The 19,647-nt window shown below is 42.8% G+C and overlaps 1 protein-coding gene and 2 long non-coding RNA genes across 5 annotated transcripts in view; 1 reads left to right on the top strand and 2 right to left on the bottom strand.

Annotated features, from left to right (window-relative positions):
* MAPRE2 (microtubule associated protein RP/EB family member 2) overlaps positions 1-19,647 on the top strand; it is a 1,024,543-nt gene that overhangs the window by 333,911 nt on the left and 670,985 nt on the right. The window lies entirely within an intron of this gene.
* On the bottom strand, positions 174-2,233 carry LOC144827303 (uncharacterized). Its single transcript, XR_013610127.1, has 3 exons — positions 2,119-2,233; positions 1,549-1,764; positions 174-239 (listed from the first exon to the last, which is right to left on the bottom strand). It is a non-coding gene; the product is annotated as an uncharacterized LOC144827303 (long non-coding RNA).
* Positions 2,308-12,920, bottom strand: LOC144827302 (uncharacterized). Its single transcript, XR_013610126.1, has 3 exons — positions 12,416-12,920; positions 8,751-8,786; positions 2,308-2,556 (listed from the first exon to the last, which is right to left on the bottom strand). It is a non-coding gene; the product is annotated as an uncharacterized LOC144827302 (long non-coding RNA).

Genomic DNA, 19,647 nt, shown 5'->3' with positions numbered 1-19,647 from the left:
ATTTTCCCATTACAAAACACCACTTCACAAGTTTGTGGCAAATAATGTACAAGTGCATTTCCAATGTTGTCCACCTCATCATCCAACATAAACCATTTAATTAGTATGTCATTTTGAATTGGCATCGATTGATAAACGTCTGTGTTTGTCACCCTAATACTTATCATACTGGTTTCATCTTTGGTGCTTTCGACGCCATAAATTTGTATGTCAATATTTTCCTGTGGTGGGGCTGTTACCTGTTGAGACAAAAGAAATGCAACAATTAGTCCTTAGATTCTTATACTTTATTTGTTTGTAAGTCCAGTCTGAAAGAGAGATTTTTAGTTTGAGAGCAAGAGTGTGTGTGTGTGATAGAGAGTGCATGAAAGGTACAGAGTGGGCGAAAGGTACAGAGTGTGTGAAAGGTACAGAGTGTGTGAAAGGTACAGAGTGTGTGAAAGGTACAGAGTGTGCGAAAGCTACAGAGTGGGCGAAAGCTACAGAGTGGGCGAAAGCTACAGAGTGGGCGAAAGGTACAGAGTGGGCGAAAGGTTCAGAGTGGGCGAAAGGTTCAGAGTGGGCGAAAGGTACAGAGTGGGCGAAAGGTTCAGAGTGTGCGAAAGGTTCAGAGTGGGCGAAAGGTAGAGAGTGGGCGAAAGGTACAGAGTGGGCAAAAGGTACAGAGTGGGCGAAAGGTACAGAGTGGGCGAAAGGTACAGAGTGGGCGAAAGGTACAGAGTGGGCGAAAGTTACAGAGTGGACGAAAGGTACAGAGTGGACGAAAGGTACAGAGTGGACGAAAGGTACAGAGTGGGCGAAAGGTACAGAGTGGGCGAAAGGTACAGAGTGGGCGAAAGTTACAGAGTGGGCGAAAGGTACAGAGTGGGCGAAAGGTACAGAGTGGGCGAAAGGTACAGAGTGGGCGAAAGGTACAGAGTGGGCGAAAGGTACAGAGTGGGAAAAAGGTACAGAGTGGGCGAAAGGTACAGAGTGGGCGAAAGGTACAGAGTGGGAAAAAGGTACAGAGTGGGCGAAAGGTACAGAGTGGGCGAAAGGAGCCAGAGTGTCTGAAAAGAGCCAGAGTGTCTGAAAAGAGCCAGAGTGTCTGAAAGAGCCAGAGTGTCTGAAAGAGCCAGAGTGTCTGAAAGAGCCAGAGTGTCTGAAAAGAGCCATGGTGTCTGAAAAGAGCCAGAGTGTCTGAAAGAGCCAGAGTGTCTGAAAGAGCCAGAGTGTCTGAAAGAGCCAGAGTGTCTGAAAGAGCCAGAGTGTCTGAAAGAGCCAGAGTGTCTGAAAGAGCCAGAGTGTCTGAAAGAGCCAGAGTGTCTGAAAGAGCCAGAGTGTCTGAAAGAGCCAGAGTGTCTGAAAGAGCCAGTGTGTCTGAAAGAGCCAGTGTGTCTGAAAGAGACAGAGTGTCTGAAAGAGCCAGAGTGTCTGAAAGAGCCAGAGTGTCTGAAAGAGCCAGAGTGTCTGAAAGAGCCAGAGTGTCTGAAAGAGCCAGAGTGTCTGAAAGAGCCAGAGTGTCTGAAAGAGCCAGAGTGTCTGAAAGAGCCAGAGTTGTCTGCTTACCTCTATTTTGCTGTGCCTCGTTGTATTCAAAATTTTCTGTGCATTAAATTCATGGACAGTTACATGAGTTAGCGTAACATAATCTCCAAGATGTATGTTAAATAGTGTAGCTTCTCTCCACAGTGTCACTTTGATGTCATCTGTTGCATCTTTTAAAGTAATCGATTTCAGTGGAGTATCTTCTCCATTGATAAAGACAGTCTTTACGTCCTCTTCCTACACCAAAGAAACATTTTATTAAATTCGGAAAGAAAAAACACTTAGTAATAGTGCGTTGTATGAATGGCAATCTAAGGTGTCATATTTAAGGACCCAACAGAACCTCCTTTAGAAAAGATAGCATTGTTTATTTCCAAAAATGGATTTGTAGAGAGTGCTTGTATTTATAGTAGACAGAGAAACTCTGGCATATTATGGTTAAAAAAGTTCGTGCTTTCTACATAGTGTGACAGACTGTATAATGCTATGTGTATTTAGCTTGTTAGTGAAGTTAGCAAAGGTGTAATGTGTGTGTAAGCTAACTAGGCATTTTTAGTTGTGACATGATGACATAATTGCGTTGATACTTACGCCACATATTGTCCCAGAAACGGTCATAAGACTTTTTAGAGTTGCACGTTTTATATCCTTAATGGGAGAAGCAGATGGTGCAGGCGGATGCAAAATGTTCTTCGCTTGTTGGATAAGGCCCTCCTCAATTTTCATTGCCGGAAATTTTGGACCTTTTGTTTGCTTAGTAATTAGAATTGTTTTGTTTTTGATGATGAAGTTGCGTATCAGTAGTCCACAGTTACTTTGAGTTTGCTCGTATAATTCTTCTTGATAACAAGTACATTTCATAGTACCAGTTTTATCTGCTAGAGCCAAATGAAATAGAATTTTTTGTTCTTGTTTTGCATTTTTGTAAGTAGTTTTTCCAGAGCAGTTGATTACATTAACTCGTATGGGTTTCTGATATGGTTTGTTGTCATTGGTATTAATGTTAATGATTTCTTCAATAGACATCATCTGAAATAGAAAAAGCGTTATAAGATGTTAAATACAAACCCATATTGCTTTATGATCACTGTAATAGCATTCTAATGTACCATAGTTGTGCAGTTTTCCATTTGTATATATATGATCTAAAATGGATTGGTAGTTAGTTGTGTAACTGGAAATTAGTTGATTACATTGTAATTTAGCTTCAAAGAATTCAATTAATTGCTTAGTGTATGAATTTTGTTGAGATAGATCCACATTAAAATCCCCTATAATGATAAATTTGTGTGTGGGGTAAAAATCAGTAATATTTTTGATAAAATCCAAAAGAGAAGTTATACTTTTTTGTGGTGGTTTGTATACAATAATAATAAGGTAATCCGTGTTCTGAATATGTACAGTAAAATGTAAAATGTCTATCCCTTCATGTGTCTCATAAATAGGCAATATAAATAAAAAAAATTTGTAGTACATGATCATTCCATGGTTAGTGTTGTATGTATGAAATTTATCAAATATAATGTGATGGTATTGTTGTATCGTAAAATCACTATCTGTAGCCTTCCTTGTAGTGTTGATCTCAGTTAAGCATATAATGTCTGCTTGCAATATATTACTATCGGCTATCATAGAAGTAAAATGTTTCTGTAGTGATCTTATATTGTGTGCAATTATATTGAAATGTGCAGTGTATGTATGTAACTGTGGGATATGTATTTCAAGTGGCATTTCTGTCCTTAATCTGTGCATTTCATCATTAACTTGTGGATGTACTAATATTTTACGTTCATCAAAATTCTGTACATATACATTTTGTATTGATTTTGCCCTGCTAATAGCAACATAATGCAAATGATGAATTTTGCTGTTATTAAAGTGTATATAAAGTGGTTCGATAGTTGCACCTTGTGTGCGATGTATAGTCCGTGCTGAGGCTTGGCGTAAAGGAAATTGCTTCCGTATAATGGTAATAAATTTCTTAGTATATTGAAAATGTCTAGATATAGCATGTATTGGTGTCCATGTGTTTTGAATTTGTGAATGATATAAGTGTTTATATTGTTGTCTGGTTGTTTGTCCTATACTCTGATTCTCAAATAACAACCAAACAATAATAGGTGTATTGTTAATCAATTCAACTAATTGTACAACACCAGTTGCGCCATTTGTTAAACCATCATTTACATCCACATTGCAACTTAAATCATAACGAAGTTGTAAGGCTATGTGTAATGTATGTGAAAGGCCCATTGTTTTCTGTGGATCTTTGGGCAGTTGCTTCAGAATAGTTTTTTTCACATTTTCTGACAAATCAGAACTTACGGTATCGCTTGCTACTGTTATGTAGACTGGATAATGTTTGCAATGTTTTTCCAAAACATTTTGGTTAATATCATTAACTTCTCTATTAGTTGACATGATATATGGTATTGTTTCTAATAGACTCTCATCAGGTTGTATTTCCCTTAGCTTAATTTGTGAAATATCTTCTTCAGTATGCTTGCCTTCTCTCAACCGGTTTAGTAGTTGAGCAAATTGAAGATCTTCTTTTTGGCGCATAATTTTTGTTAATTCAAAAATTTTAAAATGTTCTTTCCATAAGTTTGCACTTAAAGGACCATACAACTGTGTAGAATCCTGAAAAATGTATCTGTCAAATACAGGTTTTAATTGGTAAAAGTCACCAATGGCTAAAATAGAAATGCCTCCAAATGGTTCATTAGATGATTTTATTTCTTGTAGCCTGTTATGTATAAAATGTAACATATTGTGCCCTACCATTGAAATTTCATCTATAATAACAACTCTAACATGCATCATTTCCATTTGTAGAGCAGTTCTATGTTCATGACTCAGTTGTTTATAAGTCAAACTTTGCGACACAGGTATTTTGAAAGTGCTATGCAGTGTTTTGCCATTAATATTATGGGCAGCCTTTCCAGTTGGAGCAGTAAGTAAGATATAAACATTGTCTGGGTTTTCACCTGCCTTTGTGTTATAGTAACGTAGTAAAGTTTGATATAGTGCAGATATTACAAAACTTTTCCCAACACCTGCCCCTCCGGTGCAAAAAGTATAGCATGGAGTGCTTGTAGTTTTAAACCAATGCAAGTGATGGTAAACAAATTGTAGTTGTTCTTCCGTTAAGTTTTGCATAAGTTGTTGGTATTTCTCATTGGGTAAGAAAAAGTTAGTTGAGCTTTGTTCATTGGTGGTAGTTCTAATTCCTAAATCTTGCGCCAAATCATATATATTATTTATTTCATTATTTTCGTCTTCTCTCTGTATATTTACTGTTGGTGATAGAGGAGCTGAAATTACATTTTCAAGACACTGTTCATGAAGAATGTTTGTAACTTCTCCATGCTGTTTGTTATAGATTTTTAGTTGTGCGTCAACAAATGTTTTAACTTCCAGATACCTGTCATAGTAAGTTGCCTTGTTTATTTGGATTTTATGTTCTTCCCTCCATGGATAGTGCAACATTAATATCTCTCTATAATACTCTTCTGGTTCATTATTTTTGTTAAATCTGCAAAAGCGTATAATTTTCCCTTGTGTGCGCTTATTTAAAGCATAATCATAATTCTGTTTCTGTTGTTCTTTATTCCCGTGACTACATGCTATTTCTAATTCTTCCTCATCTGAGCTGTAAAAGTTTTGTTCTGCAAGTAAATCTTCGCTATCATTGATTTCTCTGCCATGTGTTTTTTTCTTCACATAGTTAAAATTAGCTGCATAGTCTGCTAACGTGCACATCTCTAATGATTGTGGGCGTTTGCAGTACTTTATAATAATATTTTCACATTGAATGTCAGTTGAATTTTCAGGCAAGTTATTAATTGTTTCCATATCACGCATTAAATAAGTTCTTTTTTCTGGACGGCTAGTATTAATAAATACAAATGATCGTGAGCTTTTCCTTAATGGTATTTGAAGAATGAGATATGCTGCTTCTTGAGCACTAACTTCTGTGCAGTTGAGGAATTTGTTTCCTATGTGTTTAAGTTGATCTTTGACATTACTATTGCTTGGTACCTCTTTAGCAGCTTGCGCTAGAAGTTTGCTAATTCCTCTTTGAGATTTACTGATATATGAGATAATGTAGACAGCACAAGCATAAGGGTCCAGTATAAACTGCAAGTCTATGTTTGCTCGCCAAGCTTCTAAAAGAATACTATTGTAGTTATTGATGAAGCATTCGGCTGGTGTTCGTTTCAAAAAAATCGTTGTTTTTTGTAAGCTAGTTTGTATTGAAGTAATATATTCGTTATCATCCATTTTAATGAAGTCTAAAAATTCGGCAAAAGAAAGTGTATTAAAAGTAGTACTATTCATAGCTTCATGTATTCTTTTAATATTATCTTGCCATTGCTTATTTGTCCCCTCAAGTGTTAATGGCTCTAATATAAGCGTTGTTGACATTGGGTATTTAGGATATTGATATTTGCATGTCCTTTGATGTTTACGCCTGCAATTTTTGGTATGACCATGCCTTTGTAAATTTATTAACGGTTGTAAAGTAGGGTTCTCAGACTTATGACAAGTGATATATTTGTCAATGAAGCTATTGACTTCTTCCACTGGTGAAACACCATACAGTGGTGCTTTGTTTACCCAGAGTAATGCATGTATATGTGGAGAACCTCTTTGTTGGAATTCGACTCTGTAAAAGTAGTCTACTATTTCCCCAATAGGATTAGTGCCATTCATCAAAACACAATTAAAGAATTTCCTAACTTGATAGTCAAACTGTCTTGCACATGTTATCGGATCTTCTTGTATTAATTTACTTTTAGTTTCCCAAGACATGTTTAAAAATTATTCCTCTGTGCATTCCTTTAAGTTTCTAACTCTCAATAGTATATTTATTAAATGGTGCCATTTAGTTTCGGCAGCAGATAAAGTCAAAAAGAAAGTAGGTATGCCAAGTTGCCTTATCATTGCAAAAATATCTTTTTTGCAACTTTCCCAATATGGAGGTGAACTGCGTATAGTTTTTAATACTTTGTAACCCTCATTAAACTGTAAAACATTCTCTATATTATATTTTATGTCTTTAGCAGTTATTTTATTTCCATCTGTAAATTTTTTCCTGATGGAAATGTTGATTTTACCGTGGATCTGCTTAATATGTAATTTCTTCAGTTTAAAAAAGACATTACTAATAGATTTAGCGACTCTTCTATCATAACTTCTTAACTCTGTTTGGCAAATAGTACTATAATGTACCGGTATGTGCCTTTCCTTATTGTTTGGCCTTCGTTCACCACAAAAAATAGTAGGGAAAGCCAAAAACTCAGAATCTTTATCCTCATATAAACCTCTTGGCGTGTTATGTTCAGCTGGAGCTAAACTTAACACATTCACCGAATTTGTAGTAATAGTTTCATTTGTTAACATAGTATCCAAATTTCCAGCTTCTATGTTGTCTGAACTATCAGATGAATTGTTTGTCTCCGAAGTCTCATTGTGAGATTCTATTTCTGGAGGTATATACTCCCAGTCAGGGTTAATAGTAACACCATATTCATTAAACATTGTACTATTTTTAGCTAGCCATGTAGCTGCCTTTTTTACAGTATTTGGTCTAATATTTTCATAATGTGTATATGATTTATAGACTAATTTCCTTTTTAATTTCACTGGGATTGTCATGGCGTCATTAATTTGCCTTGGTAAAATGGTAACAGTTGTCATAACATCTGCAGGTACATTAACTACTGCACCTGATAACGATTTTTGAAAACCGCGTGGCAGAGTCCGAATTTGTAAGAATGGTATCCTAGGTGAAACTAATCGTTCTTCTAAATCATATAATTCTAATTCAGCTGGTACATTTGGGAAGCCCATGCCATTTAGAATTTAACATGGTGGTATTTTATCTTTGCGAATGTAATAATAGCAAGTCATACAAATTAAATTTGTTTTCTTCGTACTAATGTTACACTTTCTGAAAATTTCGGATTGGCTAACACTGCCTGTATTTCTCACCGTTGGTTTATGCCACAATTGATTGCAAAGAGTACAAATGTACTCTGGCCCATGCAATATTTCACGGTGGAATTTCCTAATAATTGTATGGATTTGTTTACCTCGTTTCTGCCTTTGACACTTCTTTAATTTTGGTCTTTTTTGAGCAATACCAATTTGTTGACAGTTGGAATTGTCTTCTTCAGCTGCATAATTTTTTTTCCTTTTTACCACTTTTTGTGGACATGTACTTGAATCCCTTTTTCTTTTCTGAGAGTGTTTCTTTGTTCCCTGTATAGATTTACTATTTCCTGGTAATTGTGATAAATTGCTATTCCCTGGCTTACTTTGATTCTGTACATTATATGAAGACATTGTAGTTGATGTTATAGTCTGATTAGGAGTACATTCAGTAGTATGTACCCAAATGTTTCTTTCTTGCGGTAGGTGCCTATTTTTATTGTGCACAGTAAGTGCTTTAGTAAAAGATTTCCTCTGAATGATTTTTATATCTATTGGTGTTAATTCAAATTGGACACATTGATCAGCCTGATGTGTAAACTGATATGCTAGTTTCACAACATATTGAATCAGCCCTTCAAAAGAATGAAATGCAATTGTAACACATGTTCCGTTAGAATGAGGCATGCCTTCATCGTCCCTGCTATGTGAATCAAATACAAAGTATGTTTGCATATGTTTGAAAATTGCTATAACATATACATCCATACAAAGTATAACACCACAATGCTTATTAAGAGTTACATTTAATGCTGTGCTAATATCTGGGTACGCTTTATCAAAACGTTTAAGGACATCACCGTAGTAAGCGTTTCGTAGCGTGAGTGAATATATCTCTTGATTGTGGTCTATATACCTTGGCAAGTCATCTGGATGCATAAGTGTTTCTTTGTTAATAGAATGCATTTGTAGATATAAAGCGTCCCCACGGTCCATGATATAATGCAGATCATTAGAGTTCCAAGTAGTTACTGGTTTGCATAAATTGTGCAAGACAGCAAAAACACTATTTGGTAAGCATTGCTTACCTTGTGATTTGCTATTAAATTTTCTATTCCCTTGATGGTAACTTGCTTTCAAGCATCTATGCATCTTAGATGTTATAATAAAAGTATGTTTGCACCAATTTTAAATTAAAAACCTTTTCCGAGTACCTAATTTATTGGGGGGACTGTAAGGTATAAACTTTTGACAATCTTTGCCCTAACTGGCAAAGTAGTATTTACCTTAACTTGTGTTTCTTTCGTTGTTGTTTGAATAATCTGAAAGGAGAAGAAAGAAATGTTGGTTATAATATATCTTTTGTAAGTCTTCACGTGAAGTACTTAACATTTTGTTAATGCAATTCTTTTAAAAGAAAGAGCAAAGGAATCTGTAAACTGAGAGATGTGGCATAACAGAACGCTTGGAAGTGCTGTCACTGCTGCTCGGGGTATCTGTGAGATTTGTGTAAGTAGATGGAGAGGGAGGGAGAGAGTTGGAAGAGATAGTGTAAGAGGCAGAAACGTGGAGAGGAAAAGAAAGAGCGAAGGGATCTGTAAGCTGAGAGATGTGGCATAACAGAAGGATTGGTAGTGCGGGCACAGCTGCTTGGGGTATATGCGAGATTTGTGTAAGTAAATGGAGAGGGGGGAGAGAGTTGGAGGAGAGAGTGAAAGAGGCAGAAACGTTGATAGGAAAAGAAAAGAAAGAGCAAAGGAATCTAAGCTGCGAGATGTGGCCTAACCGAAGGATTGTTAGTGCGTGCACAGATGCTTGGGGTATCTGCGAGATTTGTCTAAGTAAAAGGAGAGGGGGGAGAGAGTTGTAAGAGAGAGTGAAAGAGGCAAAATCGTGGAGAGTAAAAGAAAGAGCGAAGGAATCTAAGCTGCGAGATGTGGCATAACAGAAGGATTGGTAGTGCGTGCACAGCTGCTCGGGGTATCTGCGAGATTTGTCTAAGTAAATGGAGAGGGGGGAGAGAGTTGGAAGAGAGAGTGAAAGAGGCAAAAACGTGGAGAGTAAAAGAAAGAGCGAAGGAATCTAAGCTGCGAGATGTGGCATAACAGAAGGATTGGTAGTGCGGGCACAGCTGCTCGGGGTGTCTGCGAGATTTGTGTAAGTAAATGGAGAGGGGGGAGAGAGTTGGAAGAGAGAGTGAAAGAGGCAGCAAAAAGGAGCCCTCTATTTTGTGCAGCATACACTCTATTTTGTGCAGCACTCACCAGTCCATTTACAATGTAGAAGGCAAAGGAGCTCAGCAGCAATGGTGACTGCACAACCCGCTTACAGGTGGTAAGTCATCAGTCTTTTTAAAGGGGTACACCTAAAAAACGTAGGGCCCTGGCTGAAATCACGCAGCCAAAGGTCTCAGTCACCACTTTGCCTTGGTTAAGAGGGCATTTGTAACTCTAACTCAAAATGACGTTCATTATGGGTGCCCTTTAACTTTACAGCCTAATTCTGATACGGACAGAAATACAATATAACGGGGGCATTTCCATTGGGGCATATGGTTTTTAAACTCGCAGGGGAAAAACGCACAGGGCTGTCCACAAACATACAACAACTGGGTGACACAACTACATATAGTCCTGTAATGTGACATTGGTGGTCTAAAGAAGACCCACATATAGACCTCCTTGGTCTCTCACGGTGGACCTTGAACCTGTGTTGTGTATTTATTAACAGCGGTGGAGATGTGGCATAACAGAAGGATTGTTAGTGCGTGCACCGCTGCTTGGGGTATCTGCGAGATTTGTGTAAGTAAATGGAGAGGGTGGAGAGAGTTGGAAGAGAGAGTGAAAGAGGCAAAAACGTGGAGAGTAAAAGAAAGAGCAAAGGAATCTAAGCTGCGAGATGTGGCATAACAGAAGGATTGGTAGTGCGTGCACAGCTGCTCGGGGTATCTGCGAGATTTGTCTAAGTAAATGGAGAGGGGGGAGAGAGTTGGAAGAGAGAGTGAAAGAGGCAAAAACGTGGAAAGTAAAAGAAAGAGCGAAGGAATGTAAGCTGCGAGATTTGGCATAACAGAAGGATTGGTAGTGCGTGCACAGCTGCTTGGGGTATCTGCGAGATTTGTCTAAGTAAATGGAGAGGGGGGAGAGAGTTGGAAGAGAGAGTGAAAGAGGCAGAAACGTGGAGAGTAAAAGAAAGAGCGAAGGAATCTAAGCTGCGAGATGTGGCATAACAGAAGGATTGGTAGTGCGTGCAGCGCTGCTTGGGGTATCTGCGAGATTTGTGTAAGTAAATGGAGAGGGGGGAGAGAGTTTGAAGAGAGAGTGAAACAGACAGAAACGTGGAGAGTTAAAAGAAAGAGCGAAGGAATCTAAGCTGCGAGATGTGGCATAACAGAAGGATTGGTAGTGCGGGCGTAAAGCTGCTTGGGGTATCTGCGAGATTTGTGTAAGTAAATGGAGAGGGGGGAGAGAGTTGGAAGAGAGAGTGAAAGAGGCAGCAAAAAAGAGCCCTCTATTTTGTGCAGCATACACTGTATTTTGTGCAGCACTCACCAGTCCATTTACAATGTGGAAGGCAAAGGAGCTCAGCAGCAATGGTGACTGCACAACCCGCTTACAGGTGGGAAGTCATCAGTCTTTTTAAAGGGGTACACCTAAAAAACGTAGGGCCCTGGCTGAAATCACGCAGCCAAAGGTCTCAGTCACCACTTTGCCTTGGTTAAGAGGGCATTTGTAACTCTAACTCAAAATGACGTTCATTTTGGGTGCCCTTTAACTTTACAGCCTAATTCTGATACGGACAGAAATACAATATAACGGGGGCATTTCCATTGGGGCATATGGTTTTTAAACTCGCAGGGGAAAAACGCACAGGGCTGTCCACAAACATACAACAACTGGGTGACACAACTACATATAGTCCTGTAATGTGACATTGGTGGTCTAAAGAAGACCCACATATAGACCTCCTTGGTCTCTCACGGTGGACCTTGAACCTGTGTTGTGTATTTATTAACAGCGGTGGAGATGTGGCATAACAGAAGGATTGTTAGTGCGTGCACAGCTGCTCGGGGTATCTGCGAGATTTGTCTAAGTAAATGGAGAGGGGGGAGAGAGTTGGAAGAGAGAGTGAAAGAGGCAAAAACGTGGAGAGTAAAAGAAAGAGCGAAGGAATCTAAGCTGCGAGATGTGGCATAACAGAAGGATTGGTAGTGCGTGCACAGCTGCTCGGGGTATCTGCGAGATTTGTCTAAGTAAATGGAGAGGGGGGATAGAGTTGGAAGAGAGAGTGAAAGAGGCAGAAACGTGGAGAGTAAAAGAAAGAGCGAAGGAATCTAAGCTGCGAGATGTGGCATAACAGAAGGATTGGTCGTGCGGGCACAGCTGCTTGGGGTATATGCGATATTTGTGTAAGTAAATGGAGAGGGGGGTGAGAGTTGGAAGAGAGAGTGAAACAGGCAGAAACGTGGAGAGTTAAAAGAAAGAGGGAATGAATCTAAGCAGCGAGATGTGGCATAACAGAAGGATTGGTAGTGCGTGCACCACTGCTTGGGGTATATGCGAGATTTGTGTAAGTAAATGGAGAGGGGGGAGAGAGTTGGAAGAGAGAGTGAAAGAGGCAGAAACGTTGATAGGAAAAGAAAAGAAAGAGAAAAGGAATCTAAGCTGCGAGATGTGGCATAACAGAACGCTCGCTAGTGCGGGCACTGCTGCTCGGGGTATCTGCGCGCTTTGTGTAAGTAAATGGAGATGGAGGGAGAGAGTTGGAAGAGAGAGTGAAAGAGGCTGAAACGTTGAGAGGAAAAGAAAGAGCGAAGGAATCTGTAAGCTGAGAGATGTGTGAAAGTCATGTTGTGCCTTTAATTAGTGGTAGAAATGTTCTGTGTGGTGAGTTGAAGTGTTATGAACGAAATCAAAAACGGTTAGCAGAGTGAACAGTTGGATGTACTTACATGATATATGTTTGGGCGCCGTTTCTTTTACCCTTTCAATGAAAAGTCGAATGTTTCTGAATAACCTACAAGATAGAACGATAAAAAAAAAACATATGTATCGGTATGTTCAAACAAAGCTATGACCTGCTTGATAAATGACGTATTACTTTGATAAATATTAACAGCGAACATTTAGTGTTCCAAAATAACATGTTGCAGAATAATTTGACACAGGTGCAATGTGGAGATAGTAAACGCTATAATAAACTGAAGTTAATGTATCAATGCTGTCCCTTAGGGGTATTGAAATAAAAGTTCCATGCACTTACTTTGGAAGATTGAATGGCGGATTTTTTCAGTGGCTGTTGGTCGTTATCAGGAAGTACAGCGTCCTTCTGTAAGTCCGAGTTCTGTTCTCGCAGGTAAAAATAGAGTCTGATTCAAAGTGATCCGTCCCCCAGCTTAAATAGGGGCTAACGTTGAAAAAACTTTTTTTTGGTTTTTACTTTAAGAAAGGATCAAAGGTTTTAGTCCTTCCCTTGCCCCAAGGAAAAGTCACACTAGATGATGTGTGCGACTTGGAAGTGTGAATGTTTGAATGTGTATGCAGATGGAGTTTCGACATTGGCGCGACAGTAGACTTCCCTGGGCAACTCCCTTAATGGCTCATAAGAGTTCGCTCTCAACTGACAAAGCAAAAGCCTTTTTTTTTTCCCTTACTCTAATTCGACTTGAACTGTGTGGTGCAAGTTAACCGTACAAATGGTATATATAAAGCGTTCCAAAGTATACAAAGTTGGCCTTTGTAACCTAAAACTCTTGTAATATTCTGCCTCAAAGTTGTGACGTTAACTTTATTATGAAAATAGAGAACATTGCAGCGGATGCGGAACTTAATGTGTGTGTGGCTACTTTTAAATACTGGAATCGTTGTTGTTGATGTATGTGTACGTGTTGTAAGTATGCATTAACAGTTCTTTGCATGTGCGTTGTTGAGGCATGCAGTAAGAGCTGCAGTTGTGTGTGGCGTGTGTAAAAATGTTCATAAACTGGATGTGTTATATTTGTTTATTGGAAGATAGATGTCATGCTGCGGATTGTTAAGGAAGTGCATAGGTAATGCTGCTGTGTGTACGTGTTACTGAGGGAAGCTTGCACTGCTGCTGTCAGTGATGTACCTGTTCCATGTGTAAGGGAAGCTTGCACGCCTATTTGCCTGTGCTGTACCTGCTACGTGTGTGGTGGAAGCTTGCACTGTTGCTGCCTGTGCTGTGCCTGCTCTGTGTGTGAGGGAATCTTGGACTGTTGCTGCATGTGCATCACCAAGATTTGTGTAAGTAAATGGAGATGGAGGTAGAGAGTTGTAAGAGAGAGTGAAAGAGGCAGAAACGTGGAGAGTAAAAGAAAGAGAGAAGGAATCTGTAAGCTGAGAGATGTGGCAGAACAGAAGGCTTGTTAGTGGGGGCACTGCTGCTTGGGGTATCTGCGAGATTTGTGTAAGTAATTGGAGAGGGAGGGAGAGAGTTGGAAGAGAGAGTGAAAGAGGCAGAAATGTGTAGAGGAATAGAAAGAGAGAAGGGATCTGTAAGCTGAGAGATGTGGCATAACAGAACGCTCGCTAGTGCGGGCACTGGTGCTCGGGGTATCTGCGGGAGGGTAGCCCCTATCACGTAGTTGGGTCATTCACATCACGACACGGAGTTTTGTTTTCTTTAGCACAATGTTTTGATCCCCTTTACTTTTACGGTTGGCAACTGCTGATGATGATACAGTGGGGAGTCAAGCGAGTACCAGTTTGACACATCCTCCATGGTGGTTGCTCCCGTGAGGCGTTGCCAATCCCCCTCCCCCTTTTTTCACTAGAAAAGGGTTGAGGGACGGTGAAGTACAGCACCAGGGATTAATGGGAACACACACATATGGCTTTAGGAATGTATAGTTCAAATGAAATGTGACAATAGACACTGAAACTAGTACTAGGAGCTAACAAATCCACTACTAGGCTTATCTCAATTTATAGAAAGAAAGGGATAGTTCACCTTGCAATAAGGTCAGGCACATTGTTCAGAGCTGCCTGTGCTGTACCTGCTCCGTGTGTGAGTGAAGCTTGCACTGCTGCTGTCGGTGCTGTACATGTTCCATGTGTAAGGGAAGCTTGCAATGCTGTTGCCTGTGCTGTACCTGCTCCGTGTGTGATGGAAGCTTGCACTGTTGCTGCCTGTGCTGTACCTGCTCCGTGTTTGAGGGAAGCTTGCATTGCTGTTGCCTGTGCTGTACCTGTTGCATGTGTAAGGGAAGCTTGCACTGCTGCCGCCTGTGCTGTACCTGATCTATGTGTGAGGGAAGCTTGCACTGGTTCTGTCGGTGCTGTACCTGTTACATGTGTAAGGGAAGCTTGCACTGCTGTTGCCTGTGCTGTACCTGCTCTGTGTGTAAGGAAAGCTTGCACTGTTGCTGCCTGTGCTGTACCTGTTCCGTGTGTGAGGGAAGCTTGCAATGCTGCTGCCTGTGCTGTACCTGCTCCGTGTTTGAGGGAAGCTTGCATTGCTGTTGCCTGTGCTGTACCTGTTGCATGTGTAAGGGAAGCTTGCACTGCTGCCGCCTGTGCTGTACCTGATCTATGTGTGAGGGAAGCTTGCACTGCTGCTGTCGGTGCTGTACCTGTTCCATGTGTAAGGGAAGCTTGCACTGCTGTTGCCTGTGCTGTACCTGCTCCGTGTGTGATGGAAGCTTGCACTGTTGCTGCCTGTGCTGTACCTGCTCTGTGTGTAAGGGAAGCTTGCACTGTTGCTGCCTGTGCTGTACCTGTTCCGTGTGTGATGGAAGCTTGCAATGCTGCTGCCTGTGATGTACCTGCTCCGTGTTTGAGGGAAGCTTGCATTGCTGTTGCCTGTGCTGTACCTGTTGCATGTGTAAGGGAAGCTTGCACTGCTGCCGCCTGTGCTGTACATGATGTATGTGTGAGGGAAGCTTGCACTGCTGCTGTCGGTGCTGTACCTGTTCCATGTGTAAGGGAAGCTTGCACTGCTGTTGCCTGTGCTGTACGTGCTGTGTGTGTAAGGGAAGCTTGCACTGTTGCTGCCTGTGCTGTACCTGTTCCGTGTGTGAGGGAAAGCTTGCAATGCTGCTGCCTGTGCTGTACCTGCTCCGTGTTTGAGGGAAGCTTGCATTGCTGTTGCCTGTGCTGTACCTGTTGCATGTGTAAAGGAAGCTTGCACTGCTGCCGCCTGTGCTGTACCTGATCTATGTGTGAGGGAAGATTGCACTGCTGCTGTCGGTGCTGTACCTGTTCCATGTGTAAGGGAAGCTTGCACTGCTGTTGCCTGTGCTGTACGTGCTGTGTGTGTAAGGGAAGCTTGCACTGTTGCTGCCTGTGCTGTACCTGTTCCGTGTGTGAGGGAAAGCTTGCAATGCTGCTGCCTGTGCTGTACCTGCTCCGTGTTTGAGGGAAGCTTGCATTGCTGTTGCCTGTGCTGTACCTGTTGTATGTGTAAAGGAAGCTTGCACTGCTGCCGCCTGTGCTGTACCTGATCTATGTGTGAGGGAAGCTTGCACTGCTTCTGTCGGTGCTGTACCTGTTCCATGTGTAAGGGAAGCTTGCACTGCTTTTGCCTGTGCTGTACCTGGTCTGTGTGTAAGGGAAGCTTGCACTGTTGCTGCCTGTGCTGTACCTGTTCCGTGTGTGAGGGAAGCTTGCAATGCTGCTGCCTGTGCTGTAACTGCTCCGTGTTTGAGAGAAGCTTGCATTGCTGTTGCCTGTGCTGTACCTGTTGCATGTGTAAGGGAAGCGTGCACTGCTGCCGCCTGTGCTGTACCTGATCTATGTGTGAGGGAAGCTCGCACTGCTGCTGTCGGTGCTGTACCTGTTCCATGTGTAAGGGAAGCTTGCACTGCTGTTGCCTGTGCTGTACCTGCTCCATGTTTGAGAGAAGCTTGCATTGCTGTTGCCTGTGCTGTACATGTTCCGTGTGTGATGGAAGCTTGCACTGCTGCCGCCTGTTCTGTACCTGCTCTATGTGTGAGGGAAGGTTGCACTGCTGCTGTCGGTGCTGTTCCTGTTCCATGTGTAAGGGAAGCTTGCACTGCTGTTGCCTGTGCTGTACCTGCTCCGTGTTTGATGGAAGCTTGCACTGTTGTTGCCTGTGCTGTACCTGCTCTGTGTGTAATGGAAGCTTGCACTGTTGCTGCCTGTGCTGTACCTGTTCCGTGTGTAAGGGAAGCTTGCAATGCTGCTGCCTGTGCTGTACCTGCTCCATGTGTAAGGGAAGCTTGCACTGCTGTTGCCTGTGCTGTACCTGCTCCGTGTTTGAGAGAAGCTTGCATTGCTGTTGCCTGTGCTGTACATGTTCCGTGTGTGATGGAAGCTTGCACTGCTGCCGCCTGTGCTGTACCTGCTCTATGTGTGAGGGAAGGTTGCACTGCTGCTGTGGGTGCTGTACCTGTTCCATGTGTAAGGGAAGCTTGCACTGCTGTTGCCTGTGCTGTACCTGCTCCGTGTTTGAGGGAAGCTTGCATTGCTGTTGCCTGTGCTGTACCTGCTCCATGTGTGATGGAAGCTTGCACTGTTGCTGCCTGTGCTGTACCTGCTCTGTGTGTGAGGGAAGGTTGCACTGTTGCTGCCTGTGCTGTACCTGTTCCGTGTGTGAGGGAAGCTTGCAATGCTGCTGCCTGTGCTGTACCGGCTCCATGTGTAAGGGAAGCTTGCACTGCTGTTGCCTGTGCTGTACCTGCTCCGTGTTTGAGAGAAGCTTGCATTGCTGTTGCCTGTGCTGTACATGTTCCGTGTGTGATGGAAGCTTGCACTGCTGCCGCCTGTGCTGTACCTGCTCTATGTGTGAGGGAAGGTTGCACTGCTGCTGTGGGTGCTGTACCTGTTCCATGTGTAAGGGAAGCTTGCACTGCTGTTGCCTGTGCTGTACCTGCTCCGTGTTTGAGGGAAGCTTGCATTGCTGTTGCCTGTGCTGTACCTGCTCCGTGTATTTGTAGGGTGAATTAGGCTGTTAGTTTATTAGGGTGAATTAGGACTCAGGATTTCTATCTTGGATTTAGAGTGTGGATTAGGATAGTTTATTTCTATTATTCCTTTTGTTATTGTATGTGTGTGTGTGTGAGGGTGAGTGAGGGTGTGTGAAGCTGAGGGTGTGTGACGGTGTGTGAGGGAAGCTTGCACTGCTGCTGTCGGTGCTGTACCTGTTCCATGTGTAAGGGAAGCTTGCACTGCTGTTGCCTGTGCTGTACATGCTCCGTGTGTGAGGGAAGCTTGCACTGCTGCCGCCTGTGCTGTACCTGATCTATGTGTGAGGGAAGCTTTCACTGCTGCCGCCTGTGCTGTACCTGATCTATGTGTGAGGGAAGCTTGCACTGCTGCCGCCTGTGCTGTACCTGATCTATGTCTGAGGGAAGCTTGCACTGCTGCTGTCGGTGCTGTACCTGTTCCATGTGTAAGGGAAGCTTGCACTGCTGCCGCCTGTGCTGTACCTGATGTATGTGTGAGGGAAGCTTGCACTGCTGCCGCCTGTGCTGTACCTGATCTATGTGTGAGGGAAGGTTGCACTGTTGCTGCCTGTGCTGTACCTGCTCTGTGTGTGAGGGAAGCTTGCACTGTTGCTGCCTGTGCTGTACCTGCTCCGTGTTTGAGGGAAGCTTGCATTGCTGTTGCCTGTGCTGTACCTGCTCCGTGTGTGATGGAAGCTTGCACTGTTGCTGCCTGTGCTGTACCTGCTCTGTGTGTGAGGGAAGCTTGGACTGTTGCTGCCTGTGCCTCACCAAGATTTGTCTAAGTAAATGGAGAGGGGGGAGAGAGTTGGAAGAGAGAGTGAAAGAGGCAGAAACGTTTAGAGGAATAGAAAGAGAGAAGGGATCTGTAACCTGAGAGATGTGGCATAACAGAACGCTCGCTAGTGCGGGCACTGCTGCTCGGGGTATCGGCGCGATTTGTGTAAGTGGGTGACTGAAGCAGAGTGGGTGAATATATATGTCTGATGATAGTGGATGTCTGATGATTGCATGTCTGCTGGGGTGCAGGGTCAGTACAAGTCAAGCTGTAAGTTGGTGTGTGTCAGAACTGGTTGCCTCGGGGCCAACGAAGTCTGTTGCGAGGAGTGGGGGGCAGCCTTTGATGTGCGAGAGAGCTGCCGTGAAAGGCATGTAATTAGGGGGGAGGAGAAGTGGCGCTGGGGTGAATGGAGGGAAGGCAGAGAAGGGGAGGGGGGATGAATGTGACCCGGCGGGCAGGGGAGGGGGTGAGCGGGGAGAGCGGCATGAAGGTGTGAAAGCAGCAGGGGCCTGGAGTGGGGCTAAGATAACTGAGACGGCGGGCAGGGGAGGGGGTGAGCGGGGAGAGCGGCATGAGGGTGTGAAAGCAGCAGGGGCCTGGAGTGGGGCTAAGATAACTGAGACGGCGGGCAGGGGAGGGGGTGAGCTGGGAGAGCGGCATGAGGGTGTGAAAGCAGCAGGGGCCTGGAATGGGGCTAAGATACCTGAAGCAACGCGACACGGCAGGCAGGGGAGGGGGCGTAGCAGGGGTGTGGGAGGGGTGCGGCTGAGGGATGTTAGCGCTGAATCCAACTTGCGTAATATGTTTTCTATATTTGATGTAAATCCGTGTGATGAACTGCTATTGTTATATGCCTACGGCTTTGTGTGTAACTCGTGACAATTGTGTTTAATCCGTCCCATTTACGGGATGAATAGTGCTTGTTTATTACCCAAGTTAAAAATAGGCTGTTTTACTTTTGGGTTTGTACATCCTCGTCCTCGCATCCTGACCGAGATTTCTTCGTTCTTTTGTTGGTGTTCTGTTGTCCTAATAATTGTTAGTTTGGTGACCTGAAGCTTGAAAAACATCATTGCGCGTATTTTTACTTAGGTTGTTATTTTCTAGGATGTCTTTCTGTTGCGTATCTTGAGGGTGTATTTGTAGGGTGAATTAGGCTGTTAGTTTATTATGGTGAATTAGGACTCAGGATTTAAATCTAGGAGTTAGAGTGTGGATTAGGATAGTTTATTTCTATTCTTCTTTTTGTTGTTGTATGTGTGTGTGTGTGTGTGTGTGAGGGTGAGTGAGGGTGTGTGAAGCTGAGGGTGTGTGACGGTGTGTGAGGGAAGCTTGCACTGCTGCTGTCGGTGGTGTACCTGTTCCATGTGTAAGGGAAGCTTGCACTGCTGCCGCCTGTGCTGTACCTGATCTATGTGTGAGGGAAGCTTGCACTGCTGCTGTCGGTGATGTACCTGTTCCATGTGTAAGGGAA

Source organism: Lissotriton helveticus, chromosome 4_1 (assembly GCF_964261635.1).
Source record: "Lissotriton helveticus chromosome 4_1, aLisHel1.1, whole genome shotgun sequence".
NCBI classification, from domain to species: domain Eukaryota; kingdom Metazoa; phylum Chordata; class Amphibia; order Caudata; family Salamandridae; genus Lissotriton; species Lissotriton helveticus.
The sequence above is the reverse complement of the archived record's forward strand: the minus strand, read 5'-3'. Positions and strand labels throughout refer to the sequence as shown.